This window comes from Corvus moneduloides, chromosome 2, assembly GCF_009650955.1.
Source record: "Corvus moneduloides isolate bCorMon1 chromosome 2, bCorMon1.pri, whole genome shotgun sequence".
Classification (NCBI taxonomy): Eukaryota; Metazoa; Chordata; class Aves; order Passeriformes; family Corvidae; genus Corvus; species Corvus moneduloides.
The window spans coordinates 52,596,498-52,619,309 of NC_045477.1; the positions used below are offsets into that span (position 1 = coordinate 52,596,498).

The 22,812-nt window shown below is 40.9% G+C and overlaps 1 protein-coding gene across 3 annotated transcripts in view; it reads right to left on the reverse strand.

Annotated features, from left to right (window-relative positions):
- TRPC4 (transient receptor potential cation channel subfamily C member 4) overlaps positions 1–22,524 on the reverse strand; it is a 135,127-nt gene extending 112,603 nt beyond the window's left edge. Inside the window, exons 1-2 of one of the 3 annotated variants that reach the window (XM_032099642.1) lie at positions 22,255–22,524; positions 21,422–21,708 (exon numbers count right to left, since the gene is read on the reverse strand). The gene's annotated coding sequence lies outside the window, so the exon portion shown is untranslated. Of the gene's footprint in view, positions 1–21,201; positions 21,378–21,421; positions 21,985–22,254 lie in introns of those variants that run through there. The other 2 variants (XM_032099641.1, XM_032099643.1) reach the window with 2 other exon arrangements.
- Positions 22,525–22,812: the final 288 nt, after the last annotated feature.

Consider the following 22,812-nt stretch of genomic DNA (forward strand, 5'->3'; position numbering starts at 1 on the left):
TGTGGGGCAGTGTATGAGACTTTGGGGAGAAGTGCCAAGGGACAGTTGAACTGAAGCATTGCTGGGGACACGGCAGAAAACATACACTCTTACTTTGTTCTTCTCTGCCATCTCTTCATTTCCTCGCACATGGCTGCTACGAGTAGGGCCAGTGATTTTTTTGTCTAAAATGGCACCTGGGAGGAATTAAATTTAGAGGAGGGACATCAGTATGACTATAAATAGTAAATGTATTTTCACAAAAACAGTCCTACAGACAGAGCTAGAAGACTACCCTTGATTCAGCAAGCACTCTAGCACTTACTTAAATCTCAGTGGGGTTTAATGGGGTTTAACAGTACTCTGAAGGCTTTGCCATACACAGTATTCTAAGTGATGTTGTGAATGCACAGGGCATATAAAAGATTAAATGCATCTGGCTTATGAAAGGCTTATCATCATTCCTGGAGTTGTACCATTTTACATGAAGCAAACCTCTAAGGAGATCATTATTTCAGGACATTTTGTTGGCTACATTTACTTACAAACTTTCTGTTTCACTTCTACATCATGCCCTGCCCACCACATCCTGAAAAGCAAAAATCCAAGACAGAAAGGAAACTACACAAAGATCTCAGTTAGACTGAATAATACATTCCAGAATTTAGCTACAAAATTATGTATAAGATACCAAGAAACGTGCCACATTTTCAGATCCTTGAATGCTAAGTGATATAAAGTATTCAGAGGAGAATTTCTTCATGCACATGTGGAGATTACTTTTTTTTGTAAGCCACCATATAAAAGCAACTTCTAGTATAAATAAAAAGCTAATTTCATCTGAAGTGCAAGGAGTGAGGACAATTAAAAGGAAATAAATGTGTAGTCAGTGAATCTAACTTTGGCCTCTCTAAAAAACTTTTGTGGAATTGTTGAACTTATAGATCACGTCACAACATCTATTTTTTTTCCTCCTCCTTAAGACACTCATCCTGAACTAATGAAAGTAAAGGAGCCTCTGAGATCACTGTGTACCTAAGCTAACTCCCAAGCACCTGTTTAGGAAAGGCAAATATGTTTTATTTCCAGAAGAATTACTTGTATCCCTGGCACCTCCATTCAAAGGGCTAAAAAGTGATAGATATTGCAAAACTGAGTAAGAGAACTCCAGCAAGCAGCTCCACATTGCAGAACTATATATACACTCATATATAGTCACAGTTGTTCTTGTGCTGGTGAGAACATGCTTATATAATGCTTAGGAGAGACTCTTAGGAAGGGGAACAAAAGATTTCAGAATAGCTATACTTCTGTTCAGTTACCTGGTGAGCCAAGCATCGGGGTGGAAATCAAGATACCACTGGGTGATATTGGGTGAGTCACGTTGCCCAGTGACTCACAGAATTAGGATTGTAAAACTGATTTCACCTGGGACAAGAGCTGCATACAGAAGAGATGTTACTCTCATTCCAGCTGGGGGGAAAAAAGGCCAATACTGCCCTTGCTGAACTTTATGAAGAAGCTGCAGACTGACCTGACTCAAAACTCAAATGGAAGTCACATTTACTAATTAGAAACCTTTTAGGATAAAGCCATTGGACCTATTCATACATATATCCAAAATGCACACAGACATATTGGTCTGGATCAAAAATACTTGTGTTACCTATTAAAAAAAAAAAGTTAAGAGCTGTATAAATCATAGCTACTGTTAGTTATTGAAGTTTGAAGCTTCTGTTCAACTATGAAAGTTTGTGCTCATATGAGACCACCCACTGTGGCCACTTTATAAGGCAGTGTTTTCCTTTGAAACATGACATACATTGTGTGGTACTTACATATGCCTCATTATTTTGGGGTAATCCTGGACTTTATCAAAAGAGGCATGACCAGCACGATGAGGGAGGTGCTTCCGCCCCTTTATTCCCCTCTCCTGAAACCCCACTTTGAGTGCTGCATCTAACTCTGGGGTCCCCCGCACAGGGAAAACATGGATCTGCTAGTGCAGGTCCAGAGATGGGCTATTAACATGATCAGAGGGGTGGAGCTCTTTTCTATGAAGACAGGCTGAGAGAGCTGGGGTTGTTCAGCCTGGAGAAGAGGAGGCTTAGGACAGACCTCTTTGCAGCCTTTCAGTACCTAAAGGGAGCTTATAAAAAAGCTGGAGAGTGATTTTATTACATGGGCAGATAGCCACAGGACAATAATTAATGGCTTTAAACTGCAGCAGGGTAGGTTTAGATTAGATATTAGGAAGAAATTCTTCACTATGAGGTTGTGAGGCACTGGAACAGGTTGCTCAGAGAAGCTGGGGATGCCACACCCCTGGACATTTTCAAGGCCAGGCTTTGAGCAACCTGGTCTAGTGGAAGGTTTTCTGCCTATGGCAGGGGGGCTGGAACTGGGTGATTTTAAGGTCCCTTCCAACCTAAACCATTCTATGATTCTATCATTTTTATGAATTAAACAAAAAACACAGAGATTTTCAGGATTGCAGAATAGATGCACTTATGAAATATTTGAAACAATTTTGAATATTAAGCTAAAACATTCAGAGATAAACAGAGTTATTGAGAGGTAACTCTATGCAAGAAAAATGCCGGCCTTCTGTAACAATTGTTAATGAAAGGAAGCTCTACACAAAATTAATCTCTTCTCCCAGACTATTTGGATTGTATCAATTTCATGAGCCAGCACTTCCCTTAGGAAAGAAATTCCAATTTAAAAAAAATTCTTTTTTTTTTTTTAGGAAAAATTAGGTGTGTTCTGGTACTTACTATCACCTGTGTGAACAGAACAGATGTGATTATTTTCAAATAAAGGTTTATGAATTTTTAAACTTTTTCTCATTGCAAGGAATCTTTTTTCTGCATATTTAAATATGCCTTGGGCTAAAAGATCTAGAAATTTTGTCCATAAAAAGTAGCAGTTTAATGTTAGATTCTTTAGCTATAAACAACAAGCAGTGTAGTACCATTTCTAAAAGTTGGCTTCTTGGTTACATTACGACAACTATTTTGCAATTTTAAGTATTCTTTCTTAAGCAAAAGTGAGTAGTATTTATTGCCTATAAATGGCAAAAGTAGCACCACCCACATACTACAGTGCTGTCTTAAACAGTTCACTGATGTAAGTCTGCTACAGACTCTGTTTTGGAAGTAACTCCTGGCAGTACCTTTTATATATATTGTCTTTCAGTTCTTAATTTTTCTGACCACATACCAAAAGTACTAAAAAAAAAAAAAAATCCAATTTATAGACTCATGGAAGATGAGATCACTGAGTCCCACCATTAGCTCAGCATGGGTTATAACTCTTCTTTTTCATATTTTTTCTTGTTACAGCCAGCTACATGAAATGTGCAGCCCAGCCATGCCAATCTGCAGTTTTTATGTCCCTTTATAAAGTATGATAATTTTTTCCAAGACTGTAGTTATTATTTACACCTTTCAAATGCATAGTCTAATGATGAGAATGAGATACAGGCCCATCTCCAGTAAAATAAGCAGTCCATTTCAGGAAGAATGATTTACTCCAAGTTCTGCCATTGTTATGACTCCTGCTGGTTTTCCTGCCCTCTTCTCCTTTTTCTCTTCTAATCATAGCATTAACATTTATGATGAGCATAAACAGACCATACTTGGCAATTGCAAGATCTAGATGCCTTGCTTGGGAATGTATTTCCAATGTCTGCCTTTGTGGTTTGTTCCTTCATTAGATACGCTTCTAGCAGTGCTCATGGAGCCGAGAGGTCTATCTTGTCTGGCTGATAGGAATTCTCTCTTCCCCTGTTTCTTCATGACTCACTCTTGATTCTCATGCACATGATAATAATTTCTATTGGTAATCCAAAATATATGTGTGTACTAGTTTGAAAAAAAAAACCAGTGGGAGGCACCAAGTCAGAATAAAAATTTAATAGGGAAATTAAAAAAAAAAAGGCAGAAAACATTGGTTCAAACTGGCAGAGTCAGGATACAACCTGACACCCTGTTAGTCAGGGTGGTGGTGGCAGTCCGATAAAATGGTGGCTGCAGTCCTCCTGAAGTGGTGGATGTGGTTCTGTTGAAGTAGTGGTGCTGTAGAAAAAGGGTCTGCTCTTCCTCAGAAGGTCCAGTGGTAGCTATGTAGCTCCTGTCCTCTGGAAATCCAGTGGAAAGTGTGTCTGTGGTGTTTGGAACCTCAGATTATATCCAGGATGGAATGCTTGGTTCCTCCCTCTGGGTGGAGCATCTCACGGTGGGGTAATGAGTCATGAGGCCAGGCGCTGATGGGCTCATTAACAGGAGATAGTCTGGAGGGAGTTATCTCTGAGTCAGGCGGCAGGACAATGATGGGCCATTAATAGAGAGATAGTCTGGGGGGAGGAGGCAAGGAAACACTGCCCCACCTGATTTCAACAGCTCATGAGGATGGTAATGGAATACACTGCAACCCAGGACAATGTGTAAATGCTTTTTCATCCCAAGCAGCCTTAAAATGAAAAAATGATTACTTTTAATTTTGCACCAATGAATAACTAAAATTTTGGATGTCTATTTATTTATTTATGTTCATAAAACTAGGTAAGATGTAACTAATCCCAGACTGATCCCTCTGTTATAATGTGCTTTTATTAATAATAACTATGCCATTAGAAAATGTGATTCTTCAGGGTAAACAACATCTGCTTTGGACCACTGCAGGTAAGTACAATAGCACCAAGAAGAAAAGGAAGAAACTGGTGAATCAGAAGTGAGACCTTTTAATTGGAGAGACATTAAGATGCAATGTAAGAAGTGCTGGTTTTGAACAAGTATAATGAGTTTAGGGGAGCTAAGCTTGGGCTGTAGTGGGTTTGCATAACAAGATTTTCATGGGGGTGGGGGAAACTGCAGGGGTGGCTTCTGTGAGAAGCTGCCAGAAGCTTCCGTCATGCCCAACAGAGCCAGTGCCAGCCAGTCCCAAGATGGACCCACTGCTGGCCAAGGCCCAGCCCATCAGTGACAGCGGTAACATCTCTGTGAGAACATATTTAGGAAGAAGAAGAACTGCTACACCACAGCAGTTGGAGAGAAGAGTGAGAGGCACAGCCCTGCAGACACCAAGGTCAGTGGAGAGGAGGGGGAGGAGGTGCTCCAGGTGCTGGATCAGAGATTCCCCTGCAGCCCGTGGTGCAGACCATGCTGAAGCAGCTGTGCTCCACAGCCCTGGGAGGTCCATGAGCGTAGAAGAGACCCACCCACAGTCTGTGGAGGAGACTCACGCTGGGGCAGGTGGATGTGCCCAAAGGAGGCTATGACCCTGGGGGAAGCCTGGACTGGACCAGGCTCCTGGAAGGACCTGCGGCGCCATGAAGAGAGGAGACCACACTGAAGCACATTTGCGGGCAGGACTTGTGACCTCATGAGGGACCCACACTGGAACTGCCTTTTCCTGTAGGACTGCACCCCATGGAAGGGACCCATGCTGGAGTAGTACATGAAGGACTGCACCCTGTGGTAAGGACCCAAATGAACCAATGCAGGCTGACTCTTTTTCTTTCTGAAAGAGTAATGCAAATGTGTGACATCCCAAGGGTTTGCATAGCTGTCAAAGGGTGTGATCTATGTCAGTAAGATCAAGATGCTGAGCACTGCTGGAATCAAGTATTTCAATCCCGTATCAAAACATATCAAGAGCAGAATAAGCCTTACAGTGCAGTTGCTGAGCAAAGAATTCAGCAACACCACAAAATGAAAAACACAAAGCAGTGTTGTATTCAGATTAAATAGTGACATGAGTTATAGACTTTGCGGCACGTCTGAACTACCAGATCATCATCTCTAATGCTCTGTCACAGAGAAGCATGACAGAATCAAATTATTTTAGTATTGCTTGTAATTAAAAATCCATTATAATAAAGTGAAAAACATTCAAGTTTAATAGTTCCTCAAAGGTTGGAAATGTATCAACCATGGGCTTTCTGCCTACTCAGGCTTCCCTCTACTGTGGCTGATCATATACAGTAACAAAGACAACACCTTGCAGTTCTAAGGAACTGACATCACTGGCATGTGCGGAGCTTTCAAACATTACTCTGGTGAAAATCAGAATTGCTCTAGTCCATGGCTGGGTTATGTTTCTGTCACTGCCAACTGAGGGGAACTTGATTATAAATGCATCTCAACAGGCCTATAATATAAACTGTAAATTTTTCAGGTAGATGTGAGAGAAATGAGGTTGAATGATGACTCCTTTTCCCAACAGACAAACTGGTAAAACAACTGAACTGTTAACCTTTTGTTAAAGGATGTCTGATTTATTTTCTTTGGATGTCTTAAAGAGAAACACATACATTTAAATGATAAACTTCAAGTCTGAAGAAAAAGAGGGATTTTAACTTTGTGATATGTGTACTTAGAGTGTGAAAGACAGAAAAGAACAGTGGATTCTGCATGGCTAAGTGAGTAGTCTCCCAACTCTTATTTTCGGTATTATATGACTCAGTAAATTCCTATTCTCATATTCTACAGTTCCACAGCCTGACTGAGATACATTTTTAACCAACTCAGAATGACAAGTTCAGCTGGGCAGAGACGGAAAATTCAAGTGAATAACAAAACTTCTTCTACAATTTCCATTAGATCCATATGCTACAGTGAGCAACAACCAGAATTTTAACACATGTACAGGAACTAAAAGGACTGATCACTAGCATTAGCAAGCATTTCTACAAGATAATGATTCAGGTTCTGCAGCACTGTTAGATCTTTATTTCAGTTAGTAGAATAAAAGTTAAGCTCCCAGCACTGAAATAGATTGACATAAACAAAGCACAAGATATTTTATAGATCTTCCTTTCTCGTCTATGCATAAATGACCAGTTACATGCCTCAGCTACCTCTGCCAAGTTGGCTTCAGGAAAAGAAGTACTCTGTAACTTTTCTTTTATAAAAAGGGACAAGGCAAGCAATTTGGAGTCATGGTTCCCAAAAGCTGAGATGAATTTTCTCTAATTATTATGCCCATTTCCTGTCAAACAGAATTTTCACTCACACTAATGCAAACGTGTATATGTCTGTAGTTTGAGTGGCGTGCAGGATTGAACATGCATTTCTAGGCTCCTTATCTAAAAAAATTGAGCCTTATCTAAAAAAGTTGCACCAGAAAACCTCCAGGCAAGGGCAGGAGAAGGATTAAATGTCCAGAAGACCTTCCAGAAGCAGAAGGACTAAATAAGGTACAAATCTTCACTCTGTGAAAGAAGGATAGATGACAGATGTAATGCAGGTCTGTGTAATTATGGGTGTCAAGAAAAGGACAGACATGGATTAATTGTTCATTGGCTTTTCAGGTGTGAGATCCAGAGGCAATCAAACAGGCAGTAGGAGTCAGGTTCAAGAAAAAGAAAGAGCTGATGAGACTTCAAGCAATTACTTGAGGAATTCATTGCTGAAGGATTGTGAAGATGCTAAAAATTTCTGTGGGCTTCATAGAAGATTGGATGACTTTATGAAACAGAAACCCACAGAGAAACTGTATCTGGTAAAGAAAGACCCTGCTGAGTACTACAGCAAGTAAAGGTACTCTGTTACTATACTCCTGTCTATAGATACACTTTTTCTGCCACTGTTAAACACACGTTACTAGGCTTAAAAAAATCTAGATGCAGGCAGTGAGACTGTGACTGTATTCAAATCAGTTGAAAAATTTCCAATAACACAGTTTATTTTCTTCATTTAAGTTACTATCCTCCAGATCATAATCCACTACAGTTTGCAAATTCATTGTGTTATTTCGCACAAGTAATGAGATTTACATATCTGATACTCAGGAAATCAACACTTTTTTCTAGAGAAAGTACCAACACAATTTTTTCAGAAAAAGACACAAATTATCAAGATCACTTGACACTTCATATGGTAGTCTTTCACTTTCAATTGATTTTATTTGGGAAAAAAAAAAGATTGTTTTCATTACCTAGCTTCATCTATCTGTTCCAGTACAACATATTCATTTTCAGGGATCTGTTCCAACTCTTTCTTTGTTTGGAGTCTCTCCTACTTGACTGCCAAGACACCATGTAGCTCTTGCTCTGTGTTGCTTCTTATTCAACAGCTAGAGAAAATTAAATACTCTTAAGAATCTTACACCACCCAAATACATGATTCATTTGATTCTCAAAAGCTGCCAGGACTGCTACAGTTCAGCAATTACATCCACAATACTACATAGCTGACTTTTGGTGTCACTCAGATAGTGTTATTTAAGGCTCCAGTGGTATTATCATATCTTGTTTTCTCAGTGCTTTCCCAGGAAATTTTAAGACATTCTCATGTCCCCTTTGATTTTTCTCATGTGAAGTCTCCAAAATGGTATATGGTAAAATGTTCCATCCTCTACTGCCAACACTCCAGTAAGCCAGTTTGTCCCACCACTCACACTGTCTCTCAATCTTGACTGCTGCTAAAATATCAAAGGCATTACAACTACTCAGTAGTCTAAGTAATATCACAGCTGAAGTCAGTGGTAAAGCAAACTTTGAATTAGCTAGGTAGGCTGGGGTTAAGGAAATGATAAATAAATTAATTACTATAGGATTTCTGTCTAAATCTGCCAGATACTATAGGTCAGAAAGCAGTAAAGAGCTAACATGTGTATAAGTACAACAGTACTGCTACACTACCAGTGCAGCTCAAAGCTCTACTTATTTTATAGCCTAAAAAATACTATTTCTCAAATTTCTAGTACCTCTTTCACTCACTGGCACTAGGAAATGACAGAGAAAGTGATTTTTGTACCTTTCTGACTCACGGTGATATAGCTTTACTATACCATTCGATCTTAAATCTTCTACTTGGAGTGATCTCTTTCCCCTTCAGCAAACCACGGTTTTATCTACTCCTAAAATCTGTTAGAAATCTGTTCAGTATTTGTCTATCCCTCAGTGTACTTCCTCCTAGTCTGTGTGTTTTACTTGAACAGTTTCTTAATCTTTTGGAATTAAACAGCTGTTAAAACTTCTTTCAAACAGATGTTAATTACTACTGCTTTCTGATCTCATCTCTCCAACTTATACCTTTAATCCTGTAGCAACTTCTTTCCCTTTTTAATTTTTTTTTTTTTTTTAGTTAAACTCAAAATAGACATTTTGGATACATCCTCTCCTTGGTTTTAGCATTATAGGAAACTTGCAGTCATGTTTCTGACCACTACTGAAACCTCCTAAGGCAACAGAAGAAAATGGGAGAGGTAAGTGTTTGTTACTACACTTCTGGAAACTCCAGTTCTCTGATTAGGAACAGATTCAGCAGTCCAGAGATAACAAGGTATGATGACTTAGGATCTTTCACTTAATAAAGGACTCTCAGAGGTTGTTACTGCTTCTTGTATACTTGAATAAAGTTATCTACCTGAAGAGGACTATTCAGCTTCTTTGTATTGGAATTCAAGGCTTAGACATTTGGAGAAAGAACCCCAATACCCTCAGGTTTCTCTATCATCCAGCACTAGGACAGACCTTGTATAGTTTGGGGGATTTTGCATGAGAGTAAAACAATTATGATAATTAAAAATGGAATATATGATTGCAAAACAACAAGGAGATAAGCACTAGGCTCTTAAAGGAAAGAACCATGAACACATCTGTGAAAATCGATCATGCAATGAATGAAGAAAAGAGCCCGCTTTATGGACCTCAGCAAACATGAGTCTGGACTCCATCTTTTCTCCAGAACAGCTGCTACTGGCTTCACTTAAGCTGGCAAATCTACTTTGTGAGCAGCTTTTGGCCATCTTCATTTCTGACCTGGCAACCCAAGTCAAATCCTTGCATTTCCTTAATTTTGTCTTGGTAGCACTTAGCACTTATCCTTGTTTGATCAAGGAATTTACCAGTTCCACTGTATAAGTTACCAGCTAGCACTGAAAGGAACTGGATAAATCAGCTCCCAGGCTTCTGCTGCTGCAATGATGCCTTGTGAAACATCCAGCAGGATCCTGAAGGATCATATCACAGAATCCTAGAAAGGTTTGGGTTGGAAGGAACATCAAAGATTATCTAGTTCCACCCCCTCCGTTATGGAGAGAGGATGACACCCACTAGATCAGGTTGCTCAAAGCCCCATCCAACCCAAACACTTCCACGGATGGGGCATGCACAGCTTCTCTGGACTACATTTTCATTTTATATTATGTACCCCTTAGTCTTTGCACTCAAAAGCAGGTTTCTAAGGAGGTTTTGAAACCGTGTAGCACAAGAGTATCCTGCCTCCTTTCAGATGCTTTCCCTGACAGCTGCCATGTGCAGTTCACCTGAGGATCAAACAGTTAAAAATGTTATTGTTAGACTTACATTAATCTAATACACTGCTGTGCTTTTAATTGCATGAGTTATAACCTCTACATTAAAGTCTACAAAAAAAAATTCCTTTTGGATAATAAACAAAGTGAAAGATAATAGATTAGTCCTAGTCAACCTGTATTAGCTACCAGACTTGAGGAAAAAAATACCTTTGTAGGAGCTGTGTCTAAGTTTCCACAGTGTCAGGGATGTCAGCTCCACGGACAGAAGTTGCTGGCTTTTAAGAAGCCTCCACCTCCTGTGAATCTCTAAATTCACAAGAAAAGTAACTGCCTCTTTCTTAACTTTCCATGCCCTGGTAGGTTGCCATTAAGTTCACAGCTCTGCTCTGTTTGGGGTGGCAAAGAAGCCGTACTTGGCCAAGAGCTGGGCTCAGTCACTTAGTTTTTACATCTTATAAACAAGTGCAGAGAGATAAATATTCCCAGCCAACGGGATACTGATATAACTCTGTGTGTGTTCACACAAGATAGACACTTTAATAGGCTGTATTCCTGAACTTTGGTTAGCTCTTCTCTTTCACTCACCAGAGCAAATATGAACCTTTCACATGTGCCAGTTACAGAGTGCACATAAATATTTCTCTCCACATGTAAACATACACGTGCTCTTATTTGTGTGTATATACACACAAAACTGTAAGGATCTATAAATACTAATATTTTGGCACAGAATACAATTGGGGAATCCATAAACCGGGAAATCATTCCATCACAATACAACACCTGGTTTCACAGTTAACTTAGGTAGATAAAATGTTAAACCCATGTTACCTTATGTTCAGTGAAGTTTACGGGATTTACTGGAAGTATTAATAACGGCTTGAACATATTCAATTCGTAATAGTACACTAGAGTTCTCCTTATAGTAGACTCCCAAGACTGATTTTTTTTTTTCATTTGATGTGCTATAACCTTGAAAAGGAAATCAGTTTTTTGGCAATACTATAAAATCCTGTTTGGAACGGTCCCTGAGTGTTTTACAAACTATTAAAAAAGAGGTTTGGTTTAAAAACTGTACGTGTCATTCCCTACTTGATTTTCATTCTTAAAGTCAACTTCCCAGCAATGGAAAGAAGCAGGAATTCTTATAATGAGACACAGTGAGATTTTAGACCTTGTCAACTATAGCAGTATATTTAAAAAGTAAGGTACACTGCTTCCCTCCATGAAGATTCAATATATATGAGTCTGTAAACTGCAAGAAAAAGGTATTTAGAAAGAGAACGAAGAAAACTTTATATTACACAGGATAGATGTGGCTGCAATCATGACAATAATTGCAAACAGATGAATGTTTCAGGATTACATATTTTTCTAAAATACTCAACAGATAAGAGATTTTGGATTAGATTCTCCACAACTTGTAATTCCATTAACTGCATCAGAGTGGAAAAGTAAACAAAATATATTTTTCATAAACTGCTAAATTATTGAGAAGAAACAAGAAGCTGCCAGAGTCCTACAATTCTCTTGAAACTAAGGGGACAAATTTTCTGAAGTTACATCATCTATACGCATGTATGATTAATGAGAAGGCTCAATTGTTTTATTTTGTATTTTGTAAAATTTCACATAAGGCGGGTGTAATTTCAAATTACTTTGACCATTATCATAATTTTAAATTCACTTGTGATATTAATATTTCCCTAAGACCAAAGAGCACACATAGTTGCAATGTATGACTAAAAAAACCACAAAAATATGAAAAATCAGAAAGCTTTTGCGATTTTAGGAACCTTTATGATACGCAAAAGCAGCTGAAAGAGTTCTTGAACATGGCATCTTTGGCTACAAAATGGCCTTCTTAAATGACATCTGCTTATATAACAAAAGCACATAATAAAATGAGTTTTTCTCAGGCAATTATGGTAAAGGAATGGGAGAAATTTTGAACGATGAGTTGAATATCTGAATCAAAGTCATACTTCCAAGGGAGAATGCAAACATGCATAGCATAAACATCTTAAATATGTTTCTAACACCTGGGAAATTGCTAAAGAGATGTTAGATTATGCATTATTGATATTTTTCTTTGTTGTCATATATAAAATGTTCACCCAAATTTTCAAATTATACTCCTTAAACCTGGATTAAGGAAAATGTGAAAATGTCTCATACAGAGTAGAGGAATGAAGCCAATGCTTAACAGGAAGCACCTTCTGAAGATACTTTCAGTAGAACACCAAACTTCTTTATGCTTGAATACTTTCTTGAATTAAGGTTAAATTAGAAGGAATCAGCTTATTTCTTAAAATGAATTCCATCATGTGCTGACCATAAAGCTTTGCTATCATGAGTGGTGGATTTGTTTAGGTAATTTTTATTGTAGGCTTTGTTTTTCAGCAATGGGTTTAAGTAAAGAGAGTTAAAGTAACAGTAAGTAGGCAATTTGGCAGGAAAACACTAATGGAGTAAGATGATTAAGGTATATTGCCCCAGTACATGTCAGCCAACCCATTACGTTTCCAGAAGGAAATCAAGCCCTTAAAGATGTCTATTATCTGTCACTGGGAGTATCATGGGAAAGATGAGCATGAGCTGACCTACTTGAGTATGCTAATGTCTCTCAAGAGTCATGGTCTTCATTGTCCTTTATTTCCTTGATTGCTCTGAAATGACAACACTTACTGTTTTGTCCACTTTTGTTTTGAAATGTCAACTTATTTCTATCCTCCTCAAAGTCCTACTTATGCCCTTGCTATCTTGCCCAAATTCAGCAATTCTTGGTTTTAAGAGAAGGCTGATTGTAGATTATCACTGAGAAGAATCACTAATCAGCAGTGATTCTTTCTGAAAATAAGGACCCTGACACGTGGGGTTTGGGTATTGCAAGATACAGTGTCCTCAAGAACATGTTTCTTGGGTGTTAGCAATGCCCTGAAGAATTTGGTGTTAGCAATGCCCTGAAGAATTTCAAAGGCTTTGAGGATTAACCATATGATGAATTCCTTGAACATCTTATCACACAGACCTACAGACCCAGACACAGGTACTGCTACCCCAAACCTCTCTTCAGGGACAGCTGATTGTTTCTTTCCCACAGAACTTGGTGCCACTGATGCCAAATGAAATCCTCTTCAGTCTCCGTAAGAGCTCACCTACAACTTCTGGACTTCATGTACTGAGCAAGTGAATGGGAAATCCGAAGTTAATAAGGGACATGGATGAATGCACAGGAGCTCATCAGTTAAGGGGACATTGGTAAAACTCTTCGCTAAGGCTGCTAAGAAGGAAATATCCTGCTACGAGAGTAATGTTTCTTTAACAAAATAAAACGACAGAACAGATTGAAGACACACATCCAGATCCTATGCACTGGAGAATCTTTTTAATTATAAAAACCTATAAAGCTAGATCCTGTCTGCAGTTAACCCAAAGGAGTTCTTCATATAGAAAAAGTTCCAACCTGGCTTAAAGCCAGCAGAAGCAGTAGCAAAAGGAGGCTGGTGTCTAGGAAATGAGTGCACGGGAAGCATGGTGGGGATGAATGAGAAATCCTTCTTTGATCCTAACCCATCCTTATAAAATCCAGCTTGTGCAGTTAAGATAGTTCAGTCAATCAGTGCAGCTCTGAGATGGACTAGTGCCCAAGAACTGAAATGCAACCCAGCTCACTGAGCATCCCCTGCTTCTCTCGTCTGTGGGCAAGTCACACTGAAAAGTAGGGACTTTCAAACCCCTGCTCAGTCTGCCTGGTTTAAGTATTGTGAAAAGAAAGCAAATTTTAAATTAAAAAAAAAAGAAGAACAAAAAGAGTTATGTGGAAGTTTAGTTCTATATAAAGACACAAACAAAATAAATGTTATCATCTCAAATCACATCAGTATGTGGTACAACTGGCCTCAATGTATAAATTATGCTCAAAGTTAATATCACTAAGTTAAACAATCATGAATAAAATATTTTTATATAAGTGCTCAGACCAAAATATTATTTTGCAATTACTCTCTATGAAGCATGATGCCTTTTATGAGAAAATACAAGAGTAGTTAAAGACTAGTAGTTAGTATAAACACCTGCCTATGTCATCAACTTGAAATACGTGATCTCTGTGCTGTAGGTACTAGGTTCCTTAACAGTTTAAAAAAATTAATACAGCACGTTCTTCATATTAGACTTAGGAAACCTTATTAATCATTATGTGACACAATAAAGTACTTCAATTTAAAATATGTGAAAAATAAAGGCGAGACACATATTCACTAAGCCAGGAATCCAAAACACTGACATCCAAGGCTGGTTTGTCATCCCAATTTTCCTTCATTACAAACGGGAAGAAATGCACACCCTGCAGAGGGAAATTAATTTCCTTCAAGATATGTCATATGAATCACCCTATGAAGTTACCAAGTTCTTTCTAAAGGCTATACAGACTCAGAGGTCTGATGTTACGGTGTCTAGATGAATTCAAAGACAAACAGTTAGCTACTGCCTTTGGAATGACAGTTTTGTAGCTAAGAGGCTTAAGGCAAATTAGACAACTGTTCTCTAGGCAACTTGTATTTGGTTTTATTAATGGTCAAAATTCCTGCTGTAGGGCATCAGTTAGCTAGGGAAAAGCCACTATAGGGAAAGTACATGTGGTGTTGTAGGTATAAATGTACTATGGAACACACCAAATTTGAAAAACAAACTCACTATGCCAGCATAAACAAGTGAAAGGGATTGACTGCAGCTCTCATAACTTCAGATCATTACCATCAGAAATTAATGGCCAGTACCTCTCCCAGTCTAAAAGAATAAAAATGCTGTCTGTATAACCAAAACACAAATGGGATATTTTAGCTATTTTTCAGTGGAAGATAGGCAGGATCCATTCAGCAGTCAGTGCTGAAGTGCAGCAGAAGGATTCCTTTTGAAGTGTTTAATAATAATGAGCATTTCCACATGAACATCAGTTAAAACTATTTCATCACCGAGAGATAATTTCTGCATGTAGTGGACTAAGGTACACTGTGGCACTGGCAATGCTGAGAACATTTGAAGAAAGAATCTGTTCCTGCTTTCCTTGCTCCACAGATACAATGTGTTCTCTCTGGAAAAGAGACACCTTGCCCTTGGATGTGAGCACCCAGAACTGTGTGTTTTTCTTTTGCAAGAGTCCAGCTGACACTCCCATTGCCCTTGGCACAACTAGAAGCTGTATTTCAGCTACCCAATCCATTCACAAACTCCTAAAAATTCTGAGAACAGACAACAGGATATTTAAATTACCTTGCAGACATTGTTGTGATGTCTGCATCAGTATCAGCAAAGTCAACAGGACCTCAAGACACCTTAGAAGAAAACCAATGTCTATTTATTGTCTCCTCTGAAAATGTTTATTTTGGTTGTTTGGGGGGGGGGTTTGACACCACTAGGGTAAGGTTCATTTTTCCTTACTTCAGCTGTGTGAAATCAAACAACAATCAGCAACAATAAATATCTGATTCTTTCCACTCTATGTCAGGTATAAGTTGGATGGATTAGTTGGTTCACTGGAGGTTTCTGTCTCTCTCCAGTGACTATACAAGGAATGTAGGTGGTCGGTGTTTACAACTACAATCAAATTTGTGTGTCCTAGGTGAAAAAAACACAGGCCTTCCCTTCAAAAATCCCTTTTTAGAGCTTTTCAAAGTTTTTCATTAGATTTTTTTTAATTGAAATTAGTATATAGGAATGAACTAGGAGTAATCTTAAATCAGACACAATATGACCCTTCATTTCCTGCTATAATCTTATTTTTCATTCCTTTACTCAAATGAAGTAAAGGTTCTGGTTTACTTTTTATAATGGAAATGGTGGTAGCAAATCCATGCACAGAATACAATATTTTTTGGCAAAGATAAAATAAATTTAAAGTATATCAATTTTTAGAAGAAAAACATATAGAAGAAAATCTCATTTTAATTGGATGTAAATTTGGTGCTCTGTCTTCTTAGTCCAGTACTTTCTAGCCTGACAGCAAACTGCTAATCTGTTAAAAACATCTGTATGCTAGGGAGTAGTACAGATTTCTTCTTTAAATCTTTGATATTCTTCCCCTGATTTAGGGAACTATAGAAGGAACACAGTTAAAAGTTTACCCATTAATTTAAAAAACACAGGACAGCATTGATTCTACTAGCACTGCTAGCCTAGTACCCCGATGTGAGTGGGTACTTTAATTAAATGATGGTTAGAGGGTGAATTTGAATTCTCAGTGAATCCACAGAGAGTCTACTGCAGGAAGGTCTTTACTGGCAGAATGCCTACATCTCTCTAGGAGATGAGATGTAAGGACTAGTGAGGCTCTCAAGCCAGGCCAACTTCTCAGCATATATTTTGGGCTGGATACAGAGCTGTATTAATGCCCCTCTCGTGCTTTATGACCTGGGTTAATAATCACCCCCACTACTCAGACATCACTGAGAAAAATGCTGTGTCCTTTGGCAGCAGCTGCCTCTCTCTGACAGACATGAGAAGCAGACACCTGAGCTGAAAAGTGACAGAACTTTTAAGTAGTTATTGATAGTTTGCATAAGAATCTATTTTTTGAAGAATTCTGTGAAAGGAAACTGGATTGCAGAGGTGGCAGCTGGCAAACTCCCAGAAGTGTACATCCAACAGGCAGTTCTGAGTTCACGCTATTTACAGATTTTTTAGAAGTTAGCACAGCAGCTAGGAGTACGTGCATGTGTATGCATGTTTTGGGGTTTCTAAATGTACCTTTGAGGCTGATAATAGCATCCATTTATCCTGTATCTACTGACCTCTGTGCCTATTTAGCCTTTATGATGTACTATCATAGCCTGCTCTGCACAGCTGGGATTCAGCAAATCTATCTTAAGAAGGAAGGTTCCTTGTCTTGGCTTTTGCTGCATGGTTAACAAAGAGAGACAGTCACCTGTGGAGGATGCTTGTTCTGTTATAAAGGAGATGACACAATACAGAGGATAGGTTACTCTCTCCTTCAGCCCTTCTCTTTCCAGGAAAGGAAGAGAAACACTGTGAGTTCACCTTGATAGCTGGCAAATAGGTATTTCATGTGAGTTCAAGGTTATCAAAAGTAGCCACAAAAAGTTAGGCTGCATGCTGCAAGATCTACAGGAGGCTGGTGTCCTCCTAGGTGCCAGCTCTAAATCAACCAATCCGTGCTTTGCCTGACTAGCTGGCACAAGGACATGAGGAGCCCAGGACCTCTTTTGCCAGTAGGGTCTAAGGTGTGAATGCAGGTAGCATAAGCTTTCTGATTCTCTGAGCCAAGGAAGGATGTACTTCTGGTCCTTAACACTGGTATCAGAATCACTCTGAAGAACCAAAACCAAACCAAACAAAAAGACCTCGTGTATCCTGGAAAACCAGCATGTGCTGAGCTAGGACTGGAAGAGCTTAAGGGCACCACCCCATGGCTTGGCTGCTACAGGGCTGTCCATGCACCAGTGGTGGGATAGAGGCCTTTGCCTCCTGAGGAAAGGTTGCTTGCTCCTCAGAAGTTTTCAATGATATGTAGAAAGCATCTCCAGGAGAATCTTTTTCTCCAAAAAGCCAAGTGAAAAATCTTTCTCCATTTACTGTTCCCCTTTCTACCCACTGCATAATATACCAGATAATATTATTATAACATTCCAATGGTTCATCTGACATGCACAAATATGTCAGAAGCTTTTGAGATGAATGTAGCGAGCACAGACTCAGTGATCAAGAAATTGCAGAAACTGTCAGACTTCAGAGATTAGGTTTGACTGGTTCGTAATCTTAGACAAACATAAAATTCACTCAAATTTAAGGAAGCTTTCAGCCCACATTTGCTGAAAAATAACTTAGTTGTAAAAAAAAAAAGGAATTTTCATCCAAGGTTCTTTTCAGTTTTTGTCTCACATCAGTCAATATCTAAACCAGAAATATAGTTGTGAAAGAGTGGAAGAAGTACTTTGAGAATTTAAAGCAAAACAGAAGTTTGAAGGGAGAAGAAAAACCTCAAATGAAACCAAAACAGCCCACAACTCCAAGAAGAATATGATATAATAGCAAAGTCATTTATTTGTTACTTTTAGTCTTTGTGGCACACTAAAAGCCTTTTAATTCCTTTGAAAACTTCACTGTGCAAAAAAATTGTCTTATTTTCAGTTGTTCTTCTTTTGACAGTCTCAGATTCTATTAGACTGAAAGGTAATGCCCCTTTGAAGGACTTCTGCATGCGTATCTGTTACAGAAAGATTTAATTTGCTCAGCCTTCCCCTGTATTCACTACATAAAACTATATTAATTAATGCGTATTTAGTCAGGAGAGTTTCTTTTTTCAGCAACAAATCGCAGTGGACATGAGGATCCTGGCACCATTGCTGCTGGTGTTACACTAACACTATGCTACACTACTTAAGGCAGTGTCAGTGTAATAAAGCAAGGGCAAGTTTGGCTTGTCTTTCTCCATGATTCAGAACTTGTAAAACAGATGGTTTCTGGAATTTTGTTTTGACACAAAACATAGTGATGGAAGATTGATTTACACACAAAGTTTTACACACAAACTTCTTTCAGTAATGAAGAATATTGTATTTGAGAAAGTAACAAGAATATAATCCAACACAGCTTAAAACTGAACAGAAAAAGTAATGATAATTCTGACACTCATAAAGTCATTAGGTATCTGAATAGAACAATTCTTCATCTATTTTTATCTGATATTTCTTTAAACAGGTTATAACAGAGTCTTTTCTTCCTGCTTCTATGCTGCCTTTCTGTAAGATAAGTTATGGTGACTTAGTCATCATTTTCAGAATTAATTTAGTCCCTTTTAACACTGACTAGCAGCACCACCAGAGGCAAGCAGAGACGCCAGATAGGATTTTCCCTGTTGATTTTGCCACCTCACACCAGGGAATCAAATCCCGCAAAAAGCTGACAGATTAAACAGTGTGCTGGTATGGAGACAGGTCTCAGGTCCTGGGAAGAGCAGTAATGCACATATTTCCTTGTCATTTAAGTCAGGCAATAAACACACACACACAAAGGTGAAAGCTAATCCCTTAACAGTTTTCTCTATGTGTGTCCTTCAATATATACTTGGTGGTCTCTCCACACTGAAGAAATGCAAGCCCACTGTCACCAAGAGCAGAGCCACATTGGTCAGGACCCAACATTTTCAGTAGATAAGCAAAGATATCTCAAAAAGATAATCAAAATCATACCAGATCTGTAGTGACCTCAATTTCACTTAAATTTCAGCTAGCAGTATTTGGCTCTAAATAGCATGAGATAAGAAGAAATGGAATTTTTTTCTGGAGCTATTTTAAGGGCAATGACTACTATACATAGAGTCAGAGTAAGTGGCTGAAGTTAAATTTAAACGACAGACATATTTTTGTTTTCTTGTTTCCAAATAGAGTCTCATCTGCTCCTAAGCCTGAACAACAGAAGAAAAAAGAGAAAAACATAGTAAAGAATGCCATCCTTCTGCAAACAAAACCAAGGCTTTTCAATGTAGAAGGCAACACCAAAGGAAGACCAAACTGTGTTTGGTTTTAGCTATTTTGATATTGAAGGACAAAGTTTATTTCTGAGTCTTGCCTAAAAAATGGGCGTAAATTCAGGTCTTCCAGAATTTATTCTTTTCTAAAGCAGGTCTAAAGCACTCTCACTGGTGCCTGGCCTCTCTAACTGTACACGAAACTATTGCTTAAGTGAATGAGGCTAATTTATGGAAAATTCAGTATGCTTGTACAGAAAACCTTGCTAAGTTATCCAGGTGTGGGCTTTGGAGCAAATAACATAAACACTGAAATGTTCCATATCACTGCAGTACAATTAAATTTGAAAATTCAATCAAACTGGACTTAAAGGTGCTGTAATGTTAGTATTTATAATGTTGGTGTAGAACTTAAACTATTTCCCATTCTGTCTATTCTGCATTCTACAGAAAACCTCTATACGTGCTGTTTCTTAGAAATATTTATTTCTCAGACGAAACCAACATGCAATCTCTGGTACCTATTTTTTTATTTTTTGTTTGTGGAGTACCCATTCTCTGTAACAAAAACACACATTAGAAGGTGTTTTTATTTACTTCCACCTGAAAGGTGTTGTAATGTTCGAAGAGCCATCTCACAAGTCACGTGTAGAGAAATTTAAAATTCGGTTGCCATGCTAACAGGAAGTCACTCAACTAAGTCCAGTAAAACAAAAGTGCATAAATTACATTTCTGGTAAAAAACAAGGAAATAATAGATTAACACATCCGTAGGTTTGGACAACTGTAGCCACAACTACAGTTGTGTCCCTTGGTAGAGTGCTGAATTTCTGTCGGCATTTAAACCTCCAGAGCATCAGCTGCTTCCTCCCAAGAAGACCATAGCCTCTCTCCCACCACCTCAGGAGTCAGGGCCTTGCCCGTGTAAACCCCACGCGGGGATGAACCCACCAGCCCCTTCCTATTGTCCAGGAACCACTTCACCCTGCTCTGCTCCTGCCATCTGCATCTCGCCGTCCTCCAGGTCCCTCCTGGGGGCTTCCTGACAGGATGCCCGCCTTCCCTGGAGGGTCCCTGCGGACTGCGCCGGCGGGGAGCGAGGTCCCCTCGGGGAGACACGCCTGCGGGGATACCGCAGCTGCGGCCGTCACTACCGTGGGGACCAGGGGCGGCCCGCGGCGCGGCTCCCGCACCCACCCGTGTGCGCGACAGGCGAACTCCCGCTCTGGCGCTGCCGGGGGCCGCGGTGCGCTCAGCGCCGGCAGGAGCCGCGGGGGCGAGGGCGGGCCGGCGGGGCCCCCACCTGCGCGGGTGGCAGGTGCGGAGCCTCCTCCTGCCCCGCGCAGCGGCCCCGGCCCGCTCCCTCCGGCACCCTGGGCGCTCCGCTGGGATGCAGGTGTCACCCAGCGACCGAAGGATGCCGCTTCCCACGGCAGCGGCTGCCAGGGAAAAATACGTTTATTACATACCAGAGGAAGGAAGAGATCCTAATACTCCTCTGGACTATCACCAAGGGCCAAGGGCGTGCATGATGTCGCTTTATGCTGCTTGCGTCGGTGGAAAAAGTTACCTTAGACAGTCCTAGGGACTTCTTTTCCTTTTTTTTTTTTTTTTTTTTTTTTTTCCAGAGGGTCAAAAAGGTAATCAGAGGCTCAGAAAGATAATAGATCAAAGTTGATGAAAACTTACTTGGTTTAGGTGCTTGCAACGACAGCCGGCATCTTCCGACAGCTGTTTTAACAGGTCACATTTTTCCATGGAAGTTGTACCCTTTTCAATCCTGTTTGTAAATTAAATCCTTTTAGAAGGTGTTTGCTTTATTTCACTGGCTGCCGTCCGTCTCAGGCACTATCCACATTTTTTACTTTATTTTCTCCATGTTTCCTACACATGCAGGCACTCTCGGACGCACGCCCACGAGTCAGCGGGTGCCCATCACCTCCGGTCGGGGGGACCGCTCCTGTCGCCGGACTCCGCTGCAACAGATGAGAGGCAGGTTCTTCCCCGGTTGCTTAGCGCGGCGTCTCCTTGTTCCCTCGGTAAGCCTCATGCCGGCTGCAAAAAGTACCAGCTCCTCCCGACGCGGCGGTCCCCTCCGGAGCGCGGGCTGCGCGGCGCGGGGAGGGAGGAAAGACACCCCAATAGCGGCAGAAGGAGCGCGGAGGGGCACACGCCGAGCTTCTCCGTCCTCGCCGCCGCGCTCTCTCCTGGGCCGGCCGCGGGCTCAGCCTCGGCGGGCGCTGTCCCGCCGCCCCCCGCCCGCCCGGCCGCCGCCCCCGCCGCGCTGCCCCCGCGCCCGCGCCGCTCTCCGCGCCCGCCGCCGCCCGCCTGCGCCCCCCCGCGGCCGCGCCGCGCACCGCGCGGGGCTCCGCGCAGAGGCCGCCCCAGGGCGCTCCGCGGGGCTCACCGCCTGCCGCCCCGGGGACGGGGAGGAGCGAGAAGGCGCCCGCCGAGCGCTGGAGCGGGGCTCGTCGGCGAGCCGAGGACGCGCACCGCTCGGGACCGCTCGGAGGCACACGCACCAAGGAGCAGTCTCGACTCCGGAGAAAGTTGGCTATTACATCCCTCGGCATCTAGGAAAGCCCTGACCCGCTCCATGCAGCCGCAGTGGGGCTCTATGAGTCCGCCTCCGCGGGGGCCTCGCCCGCCGCGCTTCGAGCCTACAGCTGAGGCTTGCTCCAGGTAGCTCGCCCGACGCTCCTTCCGGAGGCGCAGCAAAAGCTCTGCCCTGGGTGCGCCACTCGGCGCAGCCTCCAGCCGGGTGGTCCCTGCCTCCTGCGCCGCCCCAGCCTCGCCCGGTGCCCCTGGGTCAGCCCGGCCTGGACGTTAACGGGATAAAGCGGCAGCCAAGATTAGTAATAGAGGAGCAGAGGGAATGAGGCTGCTAGACACCCAATTCTTCACTTTACTTCTCTTTTCCCTAAAAAAATTATGACAGAACTTAAATACACGAGCTAAGAAATGGTAGGAAAAAGATGCAACGTACAGAGACAGAGATGCATAACAGAACATCCAGGTCTTTGCTGAGTTTTGATTGCTTGGTTGGGGGATAATAATAATAATAATAATAATAATAATAG